The sequence below is a fragment of the Ranitomeya imitator genome, chromosome 2 (assembly GCF_032444005.1).
Source record: "Ranitomeya imitator isolate aRanImi1 chromosome 2, aRanImi1.pri, whole genome shotgun sequence".
NCBI classification, from domain to species: domain Eukaryota; kingdom Metazoa; phylum Chordata; class Amphibia; order Anura; family Dendrobatidae; genus Ranitomeya; species Ranitomeya imitator.
This window is the reverse complement of record NC_091283.1, coordinates 606,259,509-606,286,385: the sequence shown is the minus strand read 5'-3', so window position 1 is coordinate 606,286,385 and position 26,877 is coordinate 606,259,509.

Sequence of the window (26,877 nt, the reverse complement as noted above, 5' to 3'; positions counted from 1 at the left end):
CTCTTGTATTAACTGCTTTACATAGTTTTGTATCATCTGCAAATATCGATATTTTACTGTGTAAACCTTCTACCAGATCATTAATGAATATGTTGAAGAGAACAGGTCCCAATACCAACCCCTGCGGTACCCCACTGGTCACAGCGACCCAGTTAGAGACTATACCATTTATAACCACCCTCTGCTTTCTATCACTAAGCCAGTTACTAACCCATTTACACACATTTTCCCCCAGACCAAGCATTCTCATTTTGTGTACCAACCTCTTGTGCGGCACGGTATCAAACGCTTTGGAAAAATCGAGATATACCACGTCCAATGACTCACCGTGGTCCAGCCTATAGCTTACCTCTTCATAAAAACTGATTAGATTGGTTTGACAGGAGCGATTTCTCATAAACCCATGCTGATATGGAGTTAAACAGTTATTCACATTGAGATAATCCAGAATAACATCCCTCAGAAACCCTTCAAATATTTTACCAACAATAGAGGTTAGACTTACTGGCCTATAATTTCCAGGTTCACTTTTAGAGCCCTTTTTGAATATTGGCACCAAATTTGCTATGCGCCAGTCCTGCGGAACAGACCCCGTCACTATAGAGTCCCTAAAAATAAGAAATAATGGTTTATCTATTACATTACTTAGTTCTCTTAGTACTCGTGGGTGTATGCCATCCGGACCCGGAGATTTATCTATTTTAATCTTATTTAGCCGGTTTCGCACCTCTTCTTGTGTTAGATTGGTGACCCTTAATATAGGGTTTTCATTGTTTCTTGGGATTTCACCTAGCATTTCATTTTCCACCGTGAATACCGTGGAGAAGAAGGTGTTTAATATGTTAGCTTTTTCCTCGTCATCTACAACCATTCTTTCCTCACTATTTTTTAAGGGGCCTACATTTTCAGTTTTTATTCTTTTACTATTGATATAGTTGAAGAACAGTTTGGGATTAGTTTTACTCTCCTTAGCAATGTGCTTCTCTGTTTCCTTTTTGGCAGCTTTAATTAGTTTTTTAGATAAAGTATTTTTCTCCCTATAGTTTTTTAGAGCTTCAATGGTGCCATCCTGCTTTAGTAGTGCAAATGCTTTCTTTTTACTGTTAATTGCCTGTCTTACTTCTTTTTTTAGCCACATTGGGTTTTTCCTATTTCTAGTCCTTTTATATTGACACCAGTAAATACTTAGCACCAAATTACTATGTCTGAAACTCAGCAAAGGAGCCGACCCCTGTACCTAAGTATGCCACCCTTTTGTTTTTTGTTTTGTTGTTTTGCGAGACATTAACATCTATTTATTTTTTGGGAGTACTAACTGTGTCAGACACTCCTTCCAAAGTCAATAAAAAATACTCCGGCACTCAAGAACGATGCAAAGAATTTTTAATTCAAACATGAAGTGTCCAAAAGATGGGACTCCTTATCCAAAAGAAATATGTATAGCCAAAAATTTCCATATGCATATGTTCCTTATAAACATAAATGATTCAGGACTCCAATTTGTCCGTGAAGCGATAATCCCCACATAAATATTTCATAGGTATAGGATTCTATATACAGACATGTAGTTCAACGTTTCGGCCAAATAGCCTTCCTCAAGAAACATCTGTAGCTGAAACATATATAAGAACAGAATATAAGTAAAAAACATGTGTAAAAAGAAAAGGGAAAAAAACGAAAACACAAAAAAGTCGGTTGGAGTTCCCAATCCAAGAAAATGATTACTATACATTAATCTAACCAGGTTTATAGGACATCTGATGTAGAGATATAAACAATAGAACATATGAAATGGGCATAACCCAAAATGGCTTCCTATAAAGAGAGGCCTCCTCAAAACACAAAAATAAAGTCAGATCAGCAGAGAAAAGTACGTCTACACCCGTGACTATAAGTAATGCCAAAAGGTATAATGGATATATAGTGTCAATTGAATCACCCAGTATATAAAGGTCTTACTTGAAACAATTTCCTCAAGGGAAAAATATCACGCAGCGCTGTAAGTATAGAAAAAAACTTCATATAACCTCATAAAAAGGGAGGGGAAAAGGTAAAAAACAAAAGAGGGGGAAAAAACAATGTCCGAGGCACTTAAATACACAAGCGGTCCTCTGAGATGGAGTTACCTTCAGTGTATGGATGGAAAAGAACGTTTGCCAAACGTGCCACCGTATTGTGCGGTCCGAGAGCAGGAGCTGGATGTGATGGCAACAGAGAGTCCTGTGGTGAGGACGCACAGGGCCGGCTTTTTATACTTCCGGTGCCCGTATGTGAGATAGTACTTCCGGAATCAAGGGGACGCCGAGGCGTGGAGTTTAGTGCGCATGTGCCCTCCGGAAAAAGTCGGAAAAGACCGAGTCCCACTAAATATAGAAGGAAAGTGAGTGCGCATGCGTAGATTGATCGCGGCGCTACATTTATCTCGGACCTCCGCTGGTGAACTGTAAAAAGGAGAAAAGGAAGAGTTAACCACACCAATGCTGCCTGTGTACCCCTGCAAGATAATTCAAACTGCATTGAGTCTAATTTTTTTATTTTAGGCCTACTAAGTCTGTCTACGGTCCCTCCTTCCAATTGTCCTCCACTGACCACACCAATGCTGCCTGTGTACCCCTGCAAGATAATTCAAACTGCTTTGAGCCTATTTTTTAAAATTTTAGGCCTACTAAGTCTGTCTGCGGTCCCTCCTTCCATTTGTCCTCCGCTGAGCACACCAATGCCGACCGTGTACCCATGTAACTTTTTTTCATCCTGCAGTGAGCCTACTTTGCGGTGTAAGGCCTACTAGCAGTGTCTGTCTGTGCCACTTAATACAGCTGTCCTCCTCTAAAAAAAAAAAAAAAAAAGGCTGATTTTCAGCTTGTCAGAATTATAAAACTGCATTGGGGCCACAAGTTTCGTTGTGGTCTATAAACTGAGTCTTCCGCTCCAAGGTGTTCTCTCTGTTTCCTCTCCCTCACTTCTATCTTGAAGCTCTTGTTAAGTAGTTGTTGAAATAACACTGCATTAGGCCTACAAGTTGGGTCTGGGTTGTAGAGACGGTGTCTGCCGCTCCAAGGTGTTCTCCTGGTTGCCTTTCCTGAGCTTCAATCTTCAGGCTCTTGTTAAATAGTTTTTAAATCGAACAATTGCAGTGGGGCTACTAGTTTGGTTGGGGCCTACTAACAGTGTCTGTCGCTCCAAGGTGTTCTCCTGGTTGCCTTTCCTGAGCTTCAATCTTCAGGCTCCGTGCTGTTCTCCAGGTTTCCTGTCCTGAAATTCCATTTTCAGGCTCTCGTTAAGTAGTTGTTAAAACAACACTGCATTAGGCCTACAAGTTGGGTCTGGGTTGTAGAGACGGTGTCTATCGCTCCAAGGTGTTCTCCAGGTTGCCTCTCCCTAGCTTCTATCTTGAAGCTCTCGTTAAGTGGTTGTTGAAACAACACTGCATTAGGCCTACAAGTTGGGTCTGGGTTCTAGAGACGGTGTCTGCCACTCCAAGGTGTTCTCCAGGGTGCCTCTCCCTAGCTTCTATCTTCAAGCTCTTGTTAAGTAGTTGTTGGAACAACACTGCATTAGGCCTACAAGTTGGGTCTGGGTTGTGGGGACGGTGTCTGCCACTCCAAGGTGTTCTCCAGGTTGCCTCTCCCTAGCTTCTATCTTCAAGCTCTTGTTAAGTAGTTGTTGAAACAACACTGCATTTGGCCTACAAGTTGGGTCTGGGTTGTAGGGACGGTGTCTGCCGCTCCAAGGTGTTCTCCAGGTTGCATCTCCCTAGCTTCTATCTTTGAAGCTCTCGTTAAGTAGTTGTTGAAACAACACTGCATTAGGTCTACAAGTTGGGTCTGGGTTCTACAAATGGTGTCTTCCGCTCCAAGGTGTTCTCCCGGTTGCCTTTCCCTAGCTTCTATCTTCAGGCTCTCGTTAAATTGTTTTTAATATCACACTGCATTTGGCCTACTTGTTTTGTTGGCCCTACTAACGGTGTCTGCCGCTCCTTGATGTTCTCCTACACTGAAAAAACCAGTGCTGCCTGTTTACTTGTTTTACCAATTTTGAACTGCATTTAGCCTACTTACTGATTTGGGCCTGCTCACTGTGTCAGCCTCTCATTACAGTTGTACTCCACTGAATAAAGCAATGCCCACTGGTTAGTCCTGTTACCAATTTTGAACTGCATTTAGCCAACTTTATTATTTGGGCCTATATCTGTGTTTCCTCCTCATCCTGCCTATTGCCCAGCCAGTGATAGATGAGTCTGCTGGTACATTGACCCAGAACGCTACATTCCCCGTGCACACTACACAGCCAGAATGTGACCCTGCTGAAAGTCATGTTCCCCTTCCTGCATACCATACCACCTTACACGGGGACAAAGAGGAAGGTGCAGATGAAAGTGCAGGTTCCTTCATCAGGTGGGGGGAGGAATACTCGTTGGCAACGTCACTGGCACAGGGCCCCTCATAGTACGCAATAGTGTCGCTGCCGGTGGGAGGCGCCCCTGCCGTGCAAACACACCGCCGTACTTTGAGGGGCCCTGTGCCAGTGCCAATGCCAACGAGTGGGCCCCCCTGCATGCTCAGGATCAGAGCACTTGCAAAGTTGAAATACTTACCTCTCCCTGCTACACTGCCGTGACGTGGTCCAGATTTCCTGGGCCCACTAAATACTTGAACCAGCCCTACCCCCCACAACTTTAGCCAAATGACCCCCAATTTCCAATGCCTTACTATTATTATAAGGTAAATTAAGATTGACAAGCTTCAGTAGCAAGAATGTATGTTTTTGCCATTAAAATGGGCACTGTAGGGGTATTCCTGGCCTCCACTCACTGCCGACTATGCTACCCCATTGACTTGCATTGGGTTTCATGTTTCGGTCGATCCCCGACTTTTCGCGATAATCGACCGATTCCACTTTCGACTCGACTTTTGAGATGGTCGGGTTTCGCGAAACCCGACTCGACCCTAAAAATCTAAAAGTCGCTCAACCCTACTCATCACTAATGGACACGTTCTCCAGACTGCAGCATGTCAATTTATTTTGTGGAAACGCAAGCCTCCACAAGATAAATTTCATCCGTACAATGTATTGGATGCGGTGAATACACACGGTTCAATGAACACCTGCATAATCACCTGTGTTCAATAGCCGGTAGCGCTTTGGACGCAGCGGACATGTGCTGCACCCAAAATGCTGCCAATTACTGAACGTTTGCACATACGCTAAAGAGGACGGGAAACAAGCGTCGGAAGACTTCAATATTGTCGACCGTGCTCGTTTAGTGGCCTGAACTTAGGATTTGTAAATGCAACAGAAATGTTTCTGCATGATAGAGTAATATGTGAGGTTTTGTGGCCCCTCTTTTACTTTGTCTAAAACTGTACCTATCTGTGGATGAATACCTACCACCTATAGAAGGATATTAAGTATCCAAAAATACCACTCAAAAAGGTATATGATATTAAAATAAATATAATATTTATTACAAATTAATACATATTTAAAACATGAACCAAGAAATAACAGACACATGTTGAAGGAATCAAAGAAGGAGGTTAATCAAGTATTGAAAATAGGTGGTAGAGTGAAGTGAGGTCAGACTGCTGGTAAAAATAGCATTTATATCTAAATCTTCCAAATAAAGGATGCTAAAGTAATAAAAAATCATATAAAAACAAATATATATATATATATATATATATATATATATATATATATATACAGTACTGTATATGCAAAGTTTAGACAGTCCGCATGGGTAAGCATACATAGTGTAGTCAGTCGACCATACACAGTACCACAGACGCCCCAACACGCATTTTGCTATTCTGTTTTCTCAAGGAGAGTGTTGTATATATCAGTAACCCACCTTGTTACCAATTTGTTAAAAGAAGACTAATTTTTGCATACTTATAACCCCTGCAACTATGATGATATATTTTTAGATATCTTTATTTTTGTGCCTAAATACCCGTCTGACTTTGGGGATGTGTTTTTGGAGCAGGGGTGCCAAGAACTTCCTCCCCATCGTCCTTATGACTGTTCTGTTAATCTTGTCCCTGGAGTCAAACTGCCAGACTATTTAATATCTCTGATCTAGAGAGCAGGCCATGAAGAACTATATTGTGGAAATTTTGGCAAAGGATAATATTAGACCTTGCTCGTCCCCCCATTGCTGTGGAGTTTTTTTTGTAAAGAAGAAAGACTGGATATTACGCCCCTGCCTAGATTTCCTGCAACTCAATCAGATCACAGTCCGGGATCTGTATCCGCTCACTCTCACGCCGGACGTCTTTAATCAGATTGTTGGAGTAAAACGATTTTCTAAACTGGACCATAGGGGGGGGGGGGTGTACAATCTCAAAAGTCGGGTCGGGTGAAATCGGCCGACTATTGCGAAAACTCGGGGATCGACCGAAACACGAAACCCAAAGTAAGTCAATGGGGAATCACAGTCGGCAGTGAGTGGAGGACAGGAAAACACCTACAGTGCCCATTTTAATGTCAAAAACATCAATTCTTGTCACTTAAACTTGTGAATCTTAATTTACCTTATAATACTAGTTAGGCATTGAAAATTGGGGGTCATTTGGCTAAAGTTGTGGGGGGGGGTAGGACTAAACAGGCGGCATAGCTTTGTTCAGTGGAGAAAAACTGTAATGAGTGGCAGACACAGTTAGTAGGCCCAAGTAATAAAGTGGGCCAAATGAAGTTCAAAATTGGTAACAGGAGTAAACAGGCGGCACTGCTTTGTTCAGCGGAGGAGAACAACAAGCAGCGGCAGACACCGTTAGTAGGCCCAACCAAACAAGTACGCCAAATGCAGTGTAATATCTGATATAGGCCGAAAGCCTGAAGATTGAAGCTCAGCTTTGTAAAGTGGAGGAGAACACCAAGCAGCGGCAGACACCGTTAGTAGGCACAACCAACCAAGGAGCCCAAATGCAGTGTAATATCTGATATAGGCCGAAATCCTGAAGATTGAAGCTCAGCTTTGTAAAGTGGACGAGAACACCAAGCAGCGGCAGACACTGTTAGTATGCCCAACAAAACCAGTAGCCCAAATGCAGTTTAATATCTGATAAAGACCGAAAGCCTGAAGATTGAAGCTCAGCTTTGTAAAGTGGAGGAGAACAAGCAGCGGCAGACACTTAGTGGCTCAGACAGACAGACAGACAGACAGACATAGGCCTAACCGATAAAAAGGTAGCTAAATGCAGGTCAAAACTGCTAGCAGGACAAAGCAGGCGGCCTAGCTTGTTTCAGGGGGGGACAGTTGTAATGTGTGGCGCCGACAGACAGACAGAGGCCTAACCTAAAAAAAGGTGGCTAACTGCAGGTCAAAACTGCTAGCAGGACTAACCAGGCGGCCTAGCTTGTTTCGGGGGGGGGGGGGGCAGTTGTAATGTGTGGAGCAGACAGACAGACAGAGGCCTAACCTAAAAAAAAGGTGTCTAAATGCAGTTCAAAACTGCTAGCATGACTAACCAGGTGGCTAAGCTTGTGTCAGGGGGGGACAGTTGTAATGTGTGGAGCAGACAGACAGACGGACAGACAGACAGAGGCCTAACCTAAAAAAAAGTGTGCAAATGCAGTACAAAACTGCGAGCAAAACTAACCAGGCGGCCTACCTTTTTCAGGGGGGGGTCAGTTGTAATGTGTGGAGCGGACAGACAGACAGACAGAGGCCTAACCTAAAAAAAAGGTGTCTAAATGCAGTTCAAAACTGCTAGCGGGACTAACCAGGCTGCCTAGCTTTTTTCAGGGGGCAAAAGTTGTAATGTGTGGAGCAGACAGACAGACAGAGGCCTAACATAAAAAATGGTGTCTAAATGCAGTTCACAACTGCTAGCAGGACTAACCAGGCAGCCTAGCTTTTTTCAGGGGGGGGGGGGCAGTTGTAATGTGTGAAGCAGACAGACAGACAGAGGCCTAACATAAAAAAGGTGAATAAATGCAGTTCAAAACTGCTAGCAGGACTAAGCAGGTGGCTTAGCTTGTTTCAGGGGGGGATAGTTGTAATGTTTGGAGCAGACAGACATACGGACAGGCAGACAGACAGAGGCCTAACCTAAAAAAAGGTGTCTAAATGCAGCTCAAAACTGCTAGCAGGACTAACCAGGCGGCCTAGCTTTTTTCGGGGGGGGGGGGAGGGCAGTTGTAATTTGTGGAGCAGACAGACAAACAGACAGAGGCCTAACATAAAAATAGGTGGCTAAGTGCAGTTCAAAACTGCTAGCAGGACTAAGCAGGCGGCTTAGCTTGTTTCAGGGGGGATAGTTGTAATGTTTGGAGCAGACAGACAGACAGACCGAGGCCTAAAATAAAAAATGGTGGCTTCATGCAGTTCAAAACTGCTAGCAGGACCAACCAGGCGGCATAGCTTGTTTCGGGGGGGGGGAGGGGGGTCAGTTGTAATGTGTGGCGCAGACAGACAGACAGAGGCCTACTTTGGTTCAGCGTGGGAGGACAACTGTTATGAGAGGCTGACACAATTACTAGGCACAAATAAGTAAGTAGGCTACATGCAGTTCACAATTGGTAGCAGGAGTACAGATGTGGCTTTGTTCAGCGGAGGACAACTGTTATAAGTGGCTGACACAGTTAGTAGGCCAAAATACTAAAGTGGGCTAAATGTCATCCAAGGAATTTGTCATAAATAAACTGGTGGCATAGCGAGATACAGGGGTGGGCTCCTCTGCAGAATTGCAGATAGGGGTAGTTGGCGCAAAGTATTAAGGGGTCTAAATGGAGGCCAGGGCCCCTGTTTTTTTTTACTATCATCTATCATTGCAACAAATTTGTTAAGGCAGTGCCATTTAAGGATTTAACAGCACAGACTACATAGTGGTGGGGCAGGGAGAGGTAAGTTTTGCAAATGGTAGAGCACAGTTCGAGCTGGGGGGAACACTCTCTCGTGGGCGGCGGTACTGGCACAGGGCCCCTCATATTACGACAGTGTGTCTGACGTTGGTTGTGCACCACCACCATCAGAGACACTTCATTGTACCATGAGAGACCCTGTGCCAGTGCCGTCGCCCAAGAGTGGGCACACCCACCTGTCCAGGCGAACGGCACTCGCACAGGTGCTTGCGCCAGATGGTGACCACGGCCCTGTGTGGGGGAGTCAGGCCATTTAGGGAGGCATAAAAATGGCCTATGGTAGACATTCAGCAGCTGCAAATGGAGGAATTGGAGAAGTAAGTAAGAGGAGGCCAAAAGCAAGACATTTTTCATGCAAGCTACGTGTCAGCAGGGGAAGGTGGGGCAAAATAATTCAAAATCTATGATTGGTTCATTTTAATAAAGGTTAGATCATCAACATTTCGGGGAGCCAAACATGTCCTTTTTTCGGTCAGTATTGAACCAGCAGCACTGAAGACTCTTTCTGAGAGCACACTAGCAGCTGGGCAAGCGAGCTCCTGTAATGCATATTCTGCCAATTCGGGCCAGGTGTCTAGTTTAGATGCCCAGTAATCAAAGGGGAATGACCTGTGAGGGAGAACATCGATAATGGCGGAAAAATAGTTGGTAACCATACTGGACAAATGCTGTCTCCTGTCACTTTGAATCGATGCAGCAGTATCTGTCGTGTCTGCGGTCATTGCGATATCACTCCACAGACAGCCTGGTGAGAAATCCCCTCTGTCCAATGCCACTTCGGCTTTGTGCATCTCTAACACCTCTGCCATGTTGCCCCCTACATCTTGTGTGAGAACCATCACTGCCGCTGTGTGCTGGGAATGCCTGAACCAAACTGTCTACAAGAGTTGCTTGTTTGGTAGCCAATATTTGCTCAAGGTTCTCACGTGGCATGATATTTTGTAATTTGCCTTTGTATTGTGGATCCAGGAAGCAGGCCAACCAGTAATCATCATCGGTCATCATTTTGATAATGCGGGGGTCCCGTTTTAGGATATGCAAGGCATACTCTGCCATGTGGGCCAAAGTTCCAGGTGTCAATTCACTGCTTGTACTGGGTTGAGGAGCACTTTCTTGAAAATCTACATCACTTGTGGCCCGCAAAAACACTGTACCTGACCTTGCAATGCCACCAGTTTCTATTGCCCCCTGAGAAGCATCCTCCTCCCATAAATATTCAGCCCCATAATCCTCCTCCTCCTCCTCTTCATCCGCCACCTCATCCCGGAGACTTCCCTGACCAGACAATGGCTGACTGTCTTCAAGGCTTCCCTCCTCCTCGGACGCAGACGCCTGCTCCTTGATGTGCGTCAAACTTTGCATCAGCAGACTCATTAGTGGGATGCTCATGCTTATGATGGCGTCATCCGCACTGACCAGCCATGTGCATTCCTCAAAACACTGAAGGACTTGACAGAGGTCTTGGAACTTCAACCACTGCACACCAGACAACTCCATGTCTGCCATCCAACTGCCTGCTCGTGTATGTGTATCCTCCAACAAATACATGACAGCACGCCTCTGTTCGCACAGCCTCTGAAGCATGTGCAGTGTAGAGTTCCACCTTGTTGCAACGTCTATTATTAGGCGGTGCTGGGGAAGATTCAGCGATCGCTGATGGTTAAGCATATGGCTGGAGTGTACTGGCGACCGGTGGATGTGCGAGCAAAGTCTGCGCACCTTCAGGAGCAGAGTTGGTAAATCAGGGTAATTATTGAGGAAGCACTGCACCACAAGGTGGTGTGAGCCAGGCAAGGTATGTGTTTCATTTCGGAAAGGGCTATGGCAGCCATAAAATTCCTTCCGTTATCACTGACTACCTTGCCTGCCTCAAGATGTACACTGCCCAGCCATGACTGAGTTTCTTGCTGCAAGTACTCGGCCAGTACTTCCGCGGTGTGTCTGTTGTAGCCCAAACACTTCAATTGCAGCACAGCCTGCTGACGCTTACCACTAGCTGTTCCATAATGGGACACTGGCAGCTGCTTATAGAGTGTTTGTGCAACTGCGCTCTGTGGACGAGCTTTTGCTTCTGGAGGAGGAGGAGGTGCAAATGCCTACAGCCAACTGTTTCCTAGACCGTGGGCTAGGCAGAACTGTGCCACTATGGCTTTCTCCTGTGGAACCTGCATCCACCACATTAACCCAGTTTGCCGTGATGGACACGTAACGTCCCTGGCCATGCCTACTGGTCCATGCATCAGTTGTGAGGTGCGCCTTTCTACTGACTGATTGCCTCAGTGCATGGACAATGCGTTCTTTAACATGTTGGTGGAGTGCTGGGATGGCTTTTCTCGCAAAGAAGTGTCAACTAGGTAGGTCATAGCGTGGTACTGCGTAGGCCATCAGGGCTTTGAAAGCTTCGCTTTCAACCAACCGGTAGGGCATCATCTCAAACGAGATTAGTCGAGCAATGTAGCCGTTCAAACCCTGGGTACGCGCATGAGAGGAAGAGTACTTTCTTTTCCTATTGAGAGTCTCTTGTAGGCTGAGCTGGACTGGAGAGCTGTATATGGTGGAACTAGCGGGGGTGGTGGTGGACATGGCAGATTGAGAGAGGCTTGGTGATGGTATTCTTGATGTGGGCCTACCTACAGTGTTTCCAACCAAGAACCTTGTGATTCCCTGACTGCGTTGGCCTTGCGACAATACCTCCACATTTGCAACTGGTGGTGTCATAACTGGTGGGCTTCCAGTGAGGGAAGCAATGTTGCGTTGCTGACTACCTTCAATATGAGCAGGTGCATCAACGGTACGGGAAGTTTGGTAATTAGTCCATGTTTCCAAGTGCCTGCTGGTGGTTAGATGTCTACGCATGCACTTTGTATTTAAACTTTGTAGATTCTTCCCTCTGCTAAAGGTCTTGGAGCATTTCTTACATATAACTTTGGACTGATCATTCGGATCTTGGTTAAAAAATTGCCACACTGCACTAGTCCTACTATGGAATACCTTTTCAGGCTTTGCACGCCGTGCTACTGTCACCGGATTGCAACGCTGTCCTACACCTGTTGTGGTTTTTGACACATGTTTTGGGCCTGATGCGGGCCTGCCAGATGACAGTTTTTGCGATGTAGATGGCTGCTGCAGGTCATCCTCCTCCGCTTCTGAGCTACCCTCTTCCCCCAATGGCTGCCAATCTGGGTCAACAACTGGGTCATCTATCACCTCCTCTTCAATGTCATGTGCACCGTTCTCTGTGTCACCGTGTAAGGTGCTATAGCGTTCGGGACTGGGCACCATAGTCTCATCAGGGTCAGATTCGGGCTCAGTACACTGCGAGGGCAAAGTAGTGATCTGAGTCAATGGAACAGCATAATAATCAAGCTCTGGCTGTGCATCTGTGCACTCCATGTCCGATTCATCCTGTAATGGGTTTTTAACAATTTCCCTCTCTAACCCAGGCATGGTATGTGTAAAGAGCTCCATGGAGTAAAGTGTAGTGTTGCCTGCCACATCCTTCACTTTTGTTTTGGGAGAAGGACACAAGGAAGCAACTTTTTCCGGACCTGTAGCAGCCACTGACGACTCGCTGGTTTTAGATTTCGAAGCTTCTGAAGAGGAAGTGAAAGAGCTAGAGGCTGAGTCAGCAAGGAAAGCCTCAACACCTCAAGCCTTTGGTGGTATCTTGCTTTTCCCAGTACCACCAGATGCTCCACTACCACCACCATCAGTACCAGCTGATTACGACCACCTACGGCCTCTTCCACCAGACTTCCTCATTTTTGTGGAAATGTTACCAAAATAACAACCGTTATATGCTACTGTTAAACAAGGTAGAAGGTGTATATTAACTTTTGGAGAATTTATATCTCCCTTTTTTTGGTGGGAAGACTGCAGGAAAAAACAGGCCTTGTGTATTACACCACACAATGTACAAGGCAGAATGTGGCTGGCAGATATACGCCAAACAGAACTCACGTAGATCCACTAAGTGGCAATTTAAAGCTCCCTTTCTTTTGGGGGGGGGGAGACTGCAGGAAAAAATAGACCCTGTGTATTACACCACACAATGTACAAGGCAGAACGTGGCTGGCAGATATACGCCAAACAGAACATTTAAAGATCCTTTTTTTTTTGGGGGGGGGGGAAGACTGCAGGAAAAAACAGGCCCTGTGTATTATACCACACAATGTACAAGGCAGAGTGTGGCTGGCAGATATATAAAAAAATACAAGGGCTGTAGTAGAATTTCAATCTCCCTACAATGATCAAAGGACAAGTATGGCAGCAATAAAAAGGACTGCTGCACACAAAAGAGTGTGAACAAAGAAACAAGAGAACTGTGCAGAAAGAAGCAACAGGATTTTTGCTTTGATAAAAGCAGTTGGTTTGCACAGCGGCGTACACACAGCAATGCAGCTATCAGGGAGCCTTATAAGGCAGCCTAAGAAGCTACAGAGCTGATGCACCAAAAAAAAAAGTGGAAATCGCTACAGCACAAGCGGTTTGGGGGTTAATCTTCCCTCCCTAACTATATCCGTGCTTCTGACGAAGCTGCAGCAACCTCTCCATATGCTCATATCGGCAGAAGTAAGATGGCGGTCGGCGTGCACGTCCCTTTATAGCCCCTGTGACGCCGCAGAAAGCAAGCCAATCACTGCCATGCCCTTCTCTAAGATGGTGGGGACCGAGACCTATGTCATCACGCTGCCCACACTCTGCGTGCACCTTCATTGGCTGAGAAATGGCGCTCAAAGCATCATACGAAACGCGACTTTGGCGCGCAGATCACCGACCTCATGGCCGATCCCACAGTGGGATCGGGTCAGGTTTCACGAAACCCGACTTTGCCAAAAGTCGGCTATTTTTGAATTTGTCCGATCCGTTTCGCTCAACCCTATGAAGGAGTATTTTGCATCTGCACTAATTCTGATGCAGCCTGATGACACTCAGCCATTTATTGTAGAAGTTGAGGCATCTGAAGTGGGGGTGGGAGCAAGGTGCATCTCCTGGTGAATGGCGTCCATGTGCATACTTTTCTAAAAACCTGTCAAACACCAAGAGATTGGCAAGATAGTCATTATTCTTCATCAGGTTTCACTTTTTGTTACATATACTGTAGACAGGGGAACAAGAACATTAAGGCGGATGCCTTATCTTGTTGTTTTCCAGACGGTGAAGATAATTGTGAATTGATTCCTATAGTACAAAACTGGGTGGTTATTGCATCTATATGCTCCGATCTTGATAAAGAGGCTGTTGAGGCTCAGGGGATGCCCATGCTGCCTGTCCGTTAGATAAACTGTATGTACCTGTGAATCTCCATCTGAGAGTTCTTAGTGACCATAATGATTCGGTCTTGACATCCCGGTAATAAAACCACCACCTATATTCTTACTATCCGTTTTTGGTGGTTAGGGGTACAACAGGATTTTTGGGAGTATTAAGCCGCCTGCAGGGTCTGTGCGCATTTTAAAACATCTCATACTCGTCTGTCTGGGTCTCTCCAACCATTGGCAATTCCCAGTAGACCGTGAACTCATTTATCGGTCTACTTTATTACTACCCATGTCAGCAGGTAATACTGTAATTTTGGTGGTGGTGGACAGATTCAGTAAAATGTCACATTTCATTGTACTACCCGCTTTACCTAACTCCAAAACCTTGGTGCAAATTTTCATCAGAGAGGTTGCAAAATTACATGGGATCCCTACTGGTATTTTTTCTGATAGGGGGTGCAGTTTATTTCCAAATTTTGGAGTACGTTTTGCACTCATTTGGGGATCCATCTGTCGTTCTCTTCAGCATTTTGCCCGCAGTTTAATGGGCAAACTGAATGGGTTAACCAGAATCTTGAGACTTACCTTAGGGGTTTTGCATCTGAGAATCAGGATTGGGTTACCTAATTACTTATAGCTGAATTTGATGTAATCATTGTCATGAGTCTATTGGTAAGTCTCTGTTCTTCGGGGTATGGGAATTTGATCAACAGTTCAGCTCTTTTAATAGAAATCATGCTTCTGGAATACCTGAAGAAGAACGGTTTTCATTATGAATTAAGTCTGTGTGGTAAGGGGTTCTTGATAATTTGAGGAAGATGGGGTCCAAATATAAGAGTGTGGCTGATCAGAGACGTTTTGTGGGTATGGACCTGTGTGTTGGTGTGGTTGTCCTCAATGATAATTAAGATGAAGGTTCCCTCTTAGAAACTGGGTCCCAGGTTCAATGGTCCTTGTAAGATTGTGACTGTTGTCAATCCTGTAGCATTCCACCTTGTTCTGCCGCTCACCTTTAGATTTCATTGATCTGTACTCAAAAAATATGTTGCGTCCTCTGTATCATCATCGGTACCACCATCTCTGGTGATTGTGGATGGAAATTTGGAATTTCAAATAACTAAGACCATTGATTCTTGCTTAGTTCCTCAGTCGCTTCAGTATCTGGTACACTGGAAGGGATATGGTCCTGAAGAGAGGATGTGGCATCCATGTGGCCAGATTCATCCGGTCTTTTAACGTGGCACACCCTGAAAAACCCGTGTCTGAGGTTCCGGAGGTCCCTCATAAAAGGGTTGGTACTGTCATAGGTTTACTGAGACAGATAGGAGCCAGAAGACTGTTGCGTATGATTTCTTCTACTCCTACACTGTTTAAAAGCACTTCACCTTCATATTAAATGGTACAGGTTTCTTTTAGCAGTGCAGGGGTTAATCTGCTCAGTTGAGAGCTCTTGGAAGCTACCCTGCAGTAAGGCTCTCAGCTGTTCACTGTTAGCCACTCCTATCTCCTAAATAATCTGGGTCCAAAGCTAGCATATGCTGCATAGTTAGGAGATGGTGATTTGTGGATGGTGTTTGAGAAGGCAGTTGGTGGATTTACTGCTGTTGTTTGTGAATCACCTGCCCGGGCCGTGGGGTACTTGGTAGCCCTGGGCGCCCATGTTAAAGGGATTGTCTTTAAAGGGATTTGTAAAATAAAGGAATGTTTGTGACGCCACCTGTGGTATTCAGTCAGGGGTGACTGACGCTGCTTAAAGGGGTCCTCTGGGGTGATGTTATGGCAGCCGGATGGTATAACTTCCCACAGGTGAAGTAGGTCCCCAGGGCTCCCATGTGTAGATGGAGATGGTGTAATAAGAAACGGAAGACACAAGGTTGCAGTCTCTTTACCTCTTTACTGGAGCAATTCAGGCAACCACAGTCCAGGGAATCGGATCACAGGTGCTGGTGGTGGCCCGGCCAGCTTGGAAGCAAGTTGGGATTTCCCCCTTACCAGGTTGGGTTAAATGCCTTCCCTCTAGCGCTGTGGCGTAGTTCCTTGCTGCCTATAGCTGTCCAATGAGGTCCTCACGAGGTTTCTGTCCTTTTGTGTAACTGGGACACTAACTCGTATGACAGGTAGCTTGAGCCTTTTCACAGGGTCTCTATCACGACCCAGGCTCTATACGTCACTGTGTCTACAGGTGTTAGGGCGGGCAAGTGACCTGTAGTTCAGTTGTCCTGCCGGTTTCTGCTGTGAGTCTTACGGCCCCTCACAACCTCGGTTTCCCGGCCACCGGTATCTGCGCTCTGTCAAGAGGTAGCTAAATTTCAGCTATTCTCCTCTGGTCTTAACTTCGCCTTTGCCTCTTTTCCCTTTCAGTCTCTTTATCAGTTGCTCTGCTCTGTCTTTCCTTCACAGGAGCTGCAGAATTACTCATCTGCCCGGCTCTAGCTTTCCTTCCTCACACGTCGCTCTCCTCTCACCAACTAACTAACTCTTCCTAACTTCCTAGTAACGGCCTAGCAACTGACTCCTCCTCCTGACCAGAGAGAGCAGCTCCCCTGAAGTCGGGTATAGAGCTCCCCATTCTGTCCTGAATTCAGAATGGTGTTGTATGTACTGATTACCTGATTAATGGATCCTTCCCTGCTTCCAAGCGTGACATCACTCTCCCCGTGAGGAAGGCAATGCCACTGTAACAACCGGTTACCTGGGGTGTTACACTTGCGTGAGCATATTTGCATGACTGATATTTTCCTTTATCCCTATTTGTATTATCTTGTTAGTCTAGTTGGTGTAATACAGAACACTACTACTCTCCTCTTCCCTGGGTGGGGGAAGGATGCAGACTGAGGGCGGATTCAGTATCTAAGGCAAGGTACATGGCCCGACATCTTCACCATTAGAAACAATCCGGGGAACAGGACGAGTCAGGGTAAAGGGTAATGTAAAGAGCTTCTTGGAGTGTCAAATGTGGGATCACTTGTTTCATGGCACTCGTATGGTGGAAGGAAGAAGGATCTGGATGAGGATTATGTGGTCCAGTCTCTTAGCTAGTGAGAGTGGACTGTGTGGAAGACAGGGTGATGCTGCTGTTTTGAAAAGAAAAAAACTGCCAAAGAGGGCACACGATCGTGTGAAAGTTGATCACTAGTGATGAGCGAGCACTAAAATGCTTGGGTCCTCGTTGCTCAGGTCGAGCAGATTGGTATACTCAGGTACTCGGCCAGAACAACGAGCCCAAGTATTTTTACCGTGATCCCCCCAGGGGTCCTTTTAAGGTCTAAAAACGTCTAAAAATCATGGAAACACTGCTCAAATGACACAGGGATCGCCCCTAGAAGCATTCCTGACTCCTAGTTCACATCTTTAAACAATTTTTTCTGAGATTCATGCCATTTTTCCTGGTGCCACAAAAAACACACTAAAACGAAACCAAAATGGATTTTGCTAGGAAATATGTTAAGGTACATCCTTTGCAGGTTAATGACTTGCCTGTAAGGCCAAATTATTAGCCCCAGACCGAAAATTTTCTCCCCCACTTAGGCTTAGTTCAGACGCAGCGTTTTTGAAGCGTTTTTCAATTTTAACATTGCTTTCAACCACTACAAATGCATTCACTGGGAAATGTAATTGTAAGATTTAACAACCCTAGCTGGCCATGTGGTGTGTGACACCTAAGCAGACCCATCTTGTTTCATTTATGAAGGAGGGACTCTTAAAGTCACAGAGCCTATTTCTACTGGTGTATCAGGCGGCATTAATCTTCTTAACGAGCCATTATTAAACAGTGGGTCTCCTAAACTCTTGTAGCCCGGGCGGATTATAATAGAGTCAATCTGGGCGGCTGACTGGCATAGTACGGGCCCGGTGGGCAGAGGGTGCCCACATCGGGCCCCATCTCATCTTCTCACCGGGCCCCTATCGGCGCTGCGGCAGGTAAACGCTATTGATGTGCGGGCGCGCGCCCGCGCATCAATAGTTAACAGCCGCCAGCCAATCGCCGACGTCTGATGTCACTGTCAGTCGCCGGCAAGTGCACGCTGCTGGAGGGAGCTTCGCCGCTGGAGCATGGACAGGTGAGGAGAACTCTTTTTTTTTAATTGTAAACGGGCGGCAATCCGGTGGGCCTGGGGCAGAGATGCTGGACACACTGGGGTCAGAGATGCTGGACACACTGCGGGCAATATGCTGGACACACTGGGGGCAATATACTGGACACACTGGAGGCAATATCCTGGACACACTGGGGGAAAAGATGCTGGACACACTGGGGGCAATATGCTGGACACACTGGGGGCTATATGCTGGACACACTGGGGGTAAAATGCTGGACACACTGGGGCAGAATGCTGGACACACTGGGGCAATATGCTGGACACACTGCGGGTAATATGCTGGACACACTGGGGAAAATATGCAGGACACACTGGGGGCAAAATGCTGGACACACTGGGGGTAAAATGCTGGACACACTGCGGGCAATATGCTGGACACACTGGGGATAAAATGCTGGACACACTGGGGCAGAATGCTGGACACACTGGGGCAATATGCTGGACACACTGCGGGTAATATGCTGGACACACTGGGGGCAAAATGCTGGACACACTGGGGGCAAAATGCTGGACACACTGGGGCAGAATGCTGGACACACTGGGGCAGAATGCTGGACACACTGGGGCAATATGCTGGAGACAATGGGGGCAATATGCTGGACACACTGGGGGCAATATGCTGGACACACTGGGGAAGGAATGCTGGTTACACTGGGGGCAGAATGCTGGACTCACTGGGGGCAATATGCTGGACACACTGGGGGCAGAATGCTGGACACACTGGGGACAATATGCTGGACACACTGGGGGCAGGATCCTGGACAGACTGGGTGCAGAGATGCTGGATACACAGGGGGCAGAGATGCTGGACACTGGGGGTCAGAGATGCTGGACACACTGGGGTCAGAGATGCTGGACACACTGGGGTCAGAGATGCTGGACACACTGGGGGCAGGACTGAAGACAGATGGGGCAGGATTTGAGACATGGGCATAATGTAGATACGGGGCATGATTGGAGACACGAGGTAGAATGAAAGACATGGGGTAGGATTGGAGACAGATCGTGCAGGATCATGGGGCAGGATGGATACGATGGTGACTGATGGGGCAGGATGGGGAGATCATATGGGGAAGGATGAATACTCATGAGGGCAGGATGGGAGAACATATGGCTGGAGCCAGGAATGAGATACACGGGGCCAGGGTGGAGGATATTATTATTACCATAGGGGCTAAATAAGGGATATTATTACTGCAGTGATGTATTTATTTTATTTTTTGGGGATACTGTTTTAAATGGGGGGGGGGGTGGCCCTGTTACTGTGTAGAGTGATACTATGTTGCCTCTTTTTCTTTATGTGGTCTAATGTAAAAGTTGGGAAAAACTAAGTAATGTGTTCTACAGGCGGAGCTCGAGATAACTGTGTTATTTCCTGCAGAGACGAGTCCTGGCTGGAAGAAGTGATGGCGGTCTGTGCTGGATGAAAGATGAAGCACTTCATCTAGAGATGTCACTGGTGAGTCAGTGTTACCTATACACTGACACCATACACTGTATACTATATACTGAACTGAAGGGTAAATTGACTAGATCAATGGATGTTTGACAGGTTATAGTTTCACACAGCAACTATTTTTCTGGAATAATCTGGTTCAGGTATATGATGACCCCGTCGCATGACCCCGTCGCATGACCCCGTCACATGACCGGGGGCCCACAGTGTCTGAACAGCCTGGGGCCCTGGCTACCCTTAATCCACCCCTGGTTGTAGCCTATGCTGTGAGTGGATGGGCTGCCAAGAATTAAGACGCTCCACAATACCCCTTTCATAAGATGTCCAGAAGGGCCTCCTGAAAAAATGTTGCATTGAATGTGGCCTGCTCTGCTACCAATTCATATGCACCCCATAAAAGCCTTTGAACCCACATACTGGATGGGCCCATGCAAATCCACTTCACAATATTCATTTTGCACGTCCGTACTCCTTTGTTTTACACATTGGCATGAAGGCAAGCCCTGCTGCATAGTCAGTCATAAGCACACCATTACACCTTGAAACCCACATACTGGATAGGCCCATGAAAATCCACTTCACAATATGCATTTTGTACTCCCGTACTCTTTTGTTTTACACATTGGCAGCAAGGCCAGCCCTTCTGCATAGTCAGTCATATGCACCCCATTACGCCTTGGAACCCACATACTGGCTGGGCCCATGAAAATCCACTTCACAATATGCATTTTGTACATCCATAAGTCGCCAATGATAGATATCAAAGGTCTAAGTTAATCTACCCAAATGATTATTAATGGGGCTCCAGTGCAAGTTTTCCAACCTATAAAAGTAAATGACATTTCCATGCCAAAAAATGAATTACAGCTCCAATCAAAGAATCATTTGAAGATTGTGATATTTTTTTTTGACTGATATTGTATCAGATAAAGAAAATAATGTTGCTTCCCTGAAATCGTCTTCTGATGGAAAAGAAAAGCATTCAGTGAACTGTAACTGTAGGCAAAGATCGTACATTGCACATTGCAAGATGGTGGACGTTAAACAAGGCATGGTTCCAAAAGTTTTTTTTCAAATGTCAGAAAAGTACATTCTTCCCCTAACAAATCCATTTCTTAATGTTCAAATAAAAAATCACATATAAAATCACACAGAGTTAAAGGGACACTGTCACCTGAATTTGGAGGGAACAATCTTCAGCCATGGAGGCGGGGTTTTGGGGTTTTTGATTCACCCTTTCCTTACTCGCTGGCTGCATGCTGGCTGCAATATTGGATTGAAGTTCATTCTCTGTCCTCCATAGTACACGCCTGCGCAAGGCAAGATTGCCTTGTGCAGGCATGTAGTACGGAGGACAGAGAATGAACTTCAATCCAATATTGCAGCCAGCATGCAGCCAGCGGGTAAGGAAAGGGTGAATCAAAAACCCAAATACCCCGCCTCCATGGCTGAAGATTGTTCCCTCCAAATTCAGGTGGCAGTGTCCCTTTAAGGAGAACTGACTGCAAGGAAAAAAAGGAAAGGATTTTTTATCTCTTCCACCAAAACTTGCTAACACTTCAGAGTTGTGGCTGATAAAAATATCCCCAATCAGTCCAAAAGCGAGTGAAACAGATTACTTTAAATCCTTGCGAGGCTATACAGTTTACTAATGTGACACAAAATGATGTCTGTTTTCAGTTAAGCTTTTGAGAATACCCAAGAATGCAGTCTGAATGACGTGATTGGAGACAGGAGACTATTACTTTGAAAAAAGAAATAAAAAATTGTGTACCATGAAACTTCAAGCTGTCAAACCCTTTCTTGGTTTTCAAATGGTAATGGAATCCCAACAATATGTTGAGAGCAGGATGCACTACATTGAAGGCCGATCTACTTTTTGTCTTTTTTAATGGTATAATGGTTTCCTCTTTGCAGAATGATTTACAGGAGAATTTGGCAATTTTATTTGACAAGTTTTTAACACTAAGGTTAAGATACGGCTTTAACCCCTTAATCCCATATGATGTACTATCCCGTAGTGGGGTGGGCCAGTATGACCACCGACAGGAAAGTACGTCATATGTGATCGGCCGCGCTGACTATCGCAGCTGACATCCGGCAAATATGATCGCAGCGTTCCGGCGGTACAGGGAAGCATCATCCAGGTAGAGGGCTCCCTGAGACCTTCCCTGAGACCCTCGTTACAAGGCGATGTGCTCACCTTGTACCAAGCGTCTCCTCTCTGCAGGCCTCCGATCCAAAATGGCCGCGGGGCTACATCCGGGTCCTGCAGGGAGGTGGCTTACTAGCACTTGCTCAGAGCAAGCGCTAGTAAGCCTGCAGCCCTGCATGTCAGACCGCTGATCTGACACAGTGCTCTGCAAAGTGTCAGATCAGCGATCTGACCCTATAACATGATGCCCCCCCCCCCCCCCCCGGGGCAATGTTATAAAGTAAAAAAAAAAATATTCACATGTGTAAAAAAAGTGAAAAATTGCTAAATAAAGAAAAAATATATATATTGTTCCCATAAATACATTTCTTTATCTAAATAATAAAAAAAAATAAAAGTACACATATTTAGTATTGCCGCGTCCGTAATGACCCCACTTAAAAAACTGTCCCACTAGTTAACCTCTTCAGTGAACGCTGTTAGAAAAAAAAAACGAGGCAAAAAACAACACTTTATTATCATACCGCTGAACAAAAAGTGGAATAACACGCGATCAAAAAGACAGATATAAATAACCGTGATACTGGTGAAAACGTCATCTTGTCCCGCAAAAAACAAGCTGCCATATAGCATCATCAGCGAAAAAATAAAAAGTTATAGTCTTCAGAATAAAGCGATGCAAAAATAATTATTTTTTCTATTAAATAGTTTTTCTCATATAAAAGCCGCAAAACATAAAAAATGATATAAATGAGGTATCGCTGTAATCATACTGACCCAAAGAATAAAACTGCTTTATCAAGTTTACCAAAAGTGGAACGGTATAAACACCCCCCCAAAAGAATTTCATGAATAGCTGGTTTTTGGTCATTCTGCCTCACAAAAATCGGAATAAAAAGCGATCAAAAAAGTCACGTGCCCAAAAATGTTACCAATAAAAATGTCAACTTGTCCCGCAAAAAACAAGACCTCACATGACTCTGTGGACCAAAATATGGAAAAATTATAGCTCTCAAAATGTGGAGACGCAAAAACAATTTTTTGCAATAAAAAGCGTCTTTTAGTGTGTGACGGCTGCCAATCATAAAAATCTGCTAAAAACGCTATAAATAGGAAATAAAACCCCTTTCATCACCCTCTAAGTTAGGAAAAAATAATAAAATTTAAAAAATGTATTTATTTCCATTTTCCCATTAGGGTTAGGGCTATGGTTAGGGCTAGGTTTAGGGCTAGGGCTAGGGTTAGGGCTATGGTTAGGGCTAGGGTTAGAGCTAGGGTTAGGACTTGGGTTAGGGCTAGGGTTAGGGTTAGGGCTGGTTATGGACCTGGTGGTTAAGAGCACACGGAATGACCTGATAGTTACTAATAATACAGGACAAGCTCTGAGACGTGGGAACTCTGCTGACCGCAATCCCTAATCCTATCACACACACTAGAAATAGCCGTGGAGCGCTCCTGACGCTCCCTAGGCGCCTCGTCACAGCCTAAGGAACTAGCTAGCCCTAAAGATAGAAAAATAAAGCCTACCTTGCCTCAGAGAAATTCCCCAAAGGAACAGGCAGCCCGCCACATATAATGACTGTGAGTTAAGATGAAAATTACAAACACAGATGAAGTAGATTTAGCAAAGTGAGGCCCGACTTACTGAACAGACAGAGGATAGGAAACGTAACTTTGCGGTCAGCACAAAAAACTACAAAAAGATCACGCAGAGGGCGCAAAAAGACCCTCCGCACCGACTCACGGTGCAGAGGCGCTCCCTCTGCGTCCCAGAGCTTCCAGCAAGCAAGACAAAAATCAAAATAGCAAGCTGGACAGAAAAAATAGCAAACAGAGAAAAACAAGCAGGAACTTAGCTTCTGCTGGGAAGACAGGTCACAAGAACGATCCAGGAGCGAACTAGACCAATACTGGAACATTGACAGGTGGCATGGAGCAATGATCTAGGTGGAGTTAAATAGAGCAGCCAGCTAACGAATTAACCTCGTCACCTGTGGAAGGAACCTCAGAAGCCGCAGCCCCACTTACAACCACCAGAGGAAGCCCATGGACAGAACCAGCCGAAGTACCATTCATGACCACAGGAAGGAGCTTAACAACAGAATTCACAACAGTACCCCCCCCTTGAGGAGGGGTCACCGAACCCTCACCAGAGCCCACAGGCCGACCAGGACGAGCCAAATGAAAGGCACGAACCAGATCGGCAGCATGAACATCAGAGGCAAAGACCCAGGAATTATCTTCCTGACCATAACCCTTCCACTTGACCAGGTACTGGAGTTTCCGTCTCGAAATACGAGAATCCAAAATCTTCTCCACCACATACTCCAACTCCCCCTCAACCAACACCGGGGCAGGAGGATCAACGGATGGAACCACAGGCGCCACGTATCTCCGCAACAACGACCTATGGAATACATTATGGATGGCAAAAGAAGCTGGAAGGGTCAAACGAAATGACACAGGATTGAGAACCTCAGAAATCTTATACGGACCAATGAAACGAGGCTTAAACTTAGGAGAGGAAACCTTCATAGGAACATAACGAGACGACAACCAAACCAAATCCCCAACACGCAGTCGGGGACCCACACAGCGCCGGCGGTTAGCGAAACGTTGAGCCTTCTCCTGGGACAATGTCAAATTGTCAACCACATGAGTCCAAATCTGCTGCAACCTATCCACCACAGTATCTACACCAGGACAGTCCGAAGACTCAACCTGCCCTGAAGAGAAACGAGGATGGAAACCAGAATTGCAGAAAAACGGTGAAACCAAAGTAGCCGAGCTGACCCGATTATTAAGGGCGAACTCAGCCAAAGGCAAAAAAGACACCCAATCATCCTGATCAGCAGAAACAAAGCATCTCAGATATGTTTCCAAAGTCTGATTAGTACGTTCGGTTTGGCCATTTGTCTGAGGATGGAAAGCCGAGGAAAAAGACAAATCAATGCCCATCCTAGCACAAAAGGATCGCCAAAACCTCGAAACAAACTGGGAACCTCTGTCCGAAACGATGTTCTCCGGAATGCCATGTAAATGAACCACATGCTGGAAAAACAACGGCACCAAATCAGAGGAGGAAGGTAATTTAGACAAGGGTACCAAATGGACCATCTTAGAGAAGCGATCACAAACCACCCAAATGACCAACATCAGGTCTATCAGCCTGAAATTTTTGCAGCACCCGCCGCAAATCTGGGGAGATGGCAGACAAAATTACGCCCTCTTTGAGAATACCCGCCGGCTCAGGAACACCCGGAGAGTCGGCACAAAACTCCTTGACAGGGCATCAGCCTTCACATTCTTAGAGCCCGGAAGGTACGAAACCACAAAATCAAAACGGGAGAAAAATAGCGACCAACGAGCCTGTCTAGGATTCAACCGTTTGGCAGACTCGAGATAAGTCAAATTCTTGTGATCCGTCAAGACCACCACGCGATGCTTGGCTCCTTCAAGCCAATGTCGCCACTCCTCGAATGCCCACTTCATGGCCAGCAACTCTCGATTGCCAACATCATAATTGCGCTCAGCAGGTGAAAACTTTCTAGAAAAGAAGGCACATGGTTTCATCACCGAGCCATCAGAACTTCTTTGCGACAAAACAGCTCCTGCTCCAATCTCAGAAGCATCAACCTCGACCTGAAATGGGAGCGAAACATCTGGCTGGCACAACACAGGGGCAGAAGAAAAACGACGCTTCAACTCCTGAAAAGCTTCCACAGCCGCAGAAGACCAATTGACCACATCAGCACCCTTCTTGGTCAAATCAGTCAATGGTTTAGCAACACTAGAAAAATTACTGTTGAAGCGACGATAAAAATTAGCAAAGCCCAGGAACTTTTGCAGACTCTTCACAGATGTCGGCTGAGTCCAATCATAAATGGCCTGGACTTTAACAGGGTCCATCTCGATAGTAGAAGGGGAAAAAACGAAACCCAAAAATGAAACCTTCTGAACTCCAAAGAGACACTTAGACCCCTTCACAAACAAAGAATTAGCACGAAAGACCTGGAACACCATTCTGACCTGCTTCACGTGAGACTCCCAATCATCCGAGAAGACCAAAATATCATCCAAATATACAATCAGGAATTTATCCAGGTACTCTCGGAAGATGTCATGCATAAAGGACTGAAATACTGATGGAGCATTGGAAAGCCCGAATGGCATAACCAGGTACTCAAAATGGCCCTCGGGCGTATTAAATGCTGTTTTCCATTCATCGCCCTGTTTAATACGCACACGATTATACGCACCACGAAGATCTATCTTGGTGAACCAACTAGCCCCCTTAATCCGAGCAAATAAATCAGACAGCAGCGGCAAAGGGTACTGAAATTTGACTGTGATCTTATTAAGAAGGCAATAAAGGCACAGATGATTGGCCTCGGGGAGACCAAAACATCCAACACCGCGGAGACACCATCACGTGTTTCTCAACGCAGTGATTCCAGAACACTGCCCCCATCCCTTATGGGAAATATGCAGATGCATGTAAAGAAGCTGCGGAGACACCATTACGTGTTTCTCGACGCAAGCAGTGAATAGCCAGGCCTTTCCCCGGGAAGGAACAACCACGGGAAGGGCAGCATCCTATGAAGGAAAGCCACCTATGCCAAGCATGGTATCCATCCACAGACAGCTGTTTCGGGGTTTTTGCCCCTCATCAGTGTGGAGTAGGAATCTGGCTATTAGGAGCAGTGCCTAGTAAAAAGGCTATAAAGGCACAGATGATTGGCCTCGGGGAGACCAAAACATCCAACACCGCGGAGACACCATCACGTGTTTCTCAACGTAGTGATTCCAGAACACTGCCCCCATCCCTTATGGGAAATATGCAGATGCATGTAAAGAAGCTGCGGAGACACCATCACGTGTTTCTCGACGCAAGCAGTGAATAGCCAGGCCTTTCCCCGGGAAGGAACAACCACGGGAAGGGCAGCATCCTATGAAGGAAAGCCACCTATGCCAAGCATGGTATCCATCCACAGACAGCTTATTAAGAAGGCAGTAATCAATACAAGGTCTCAAAGAACC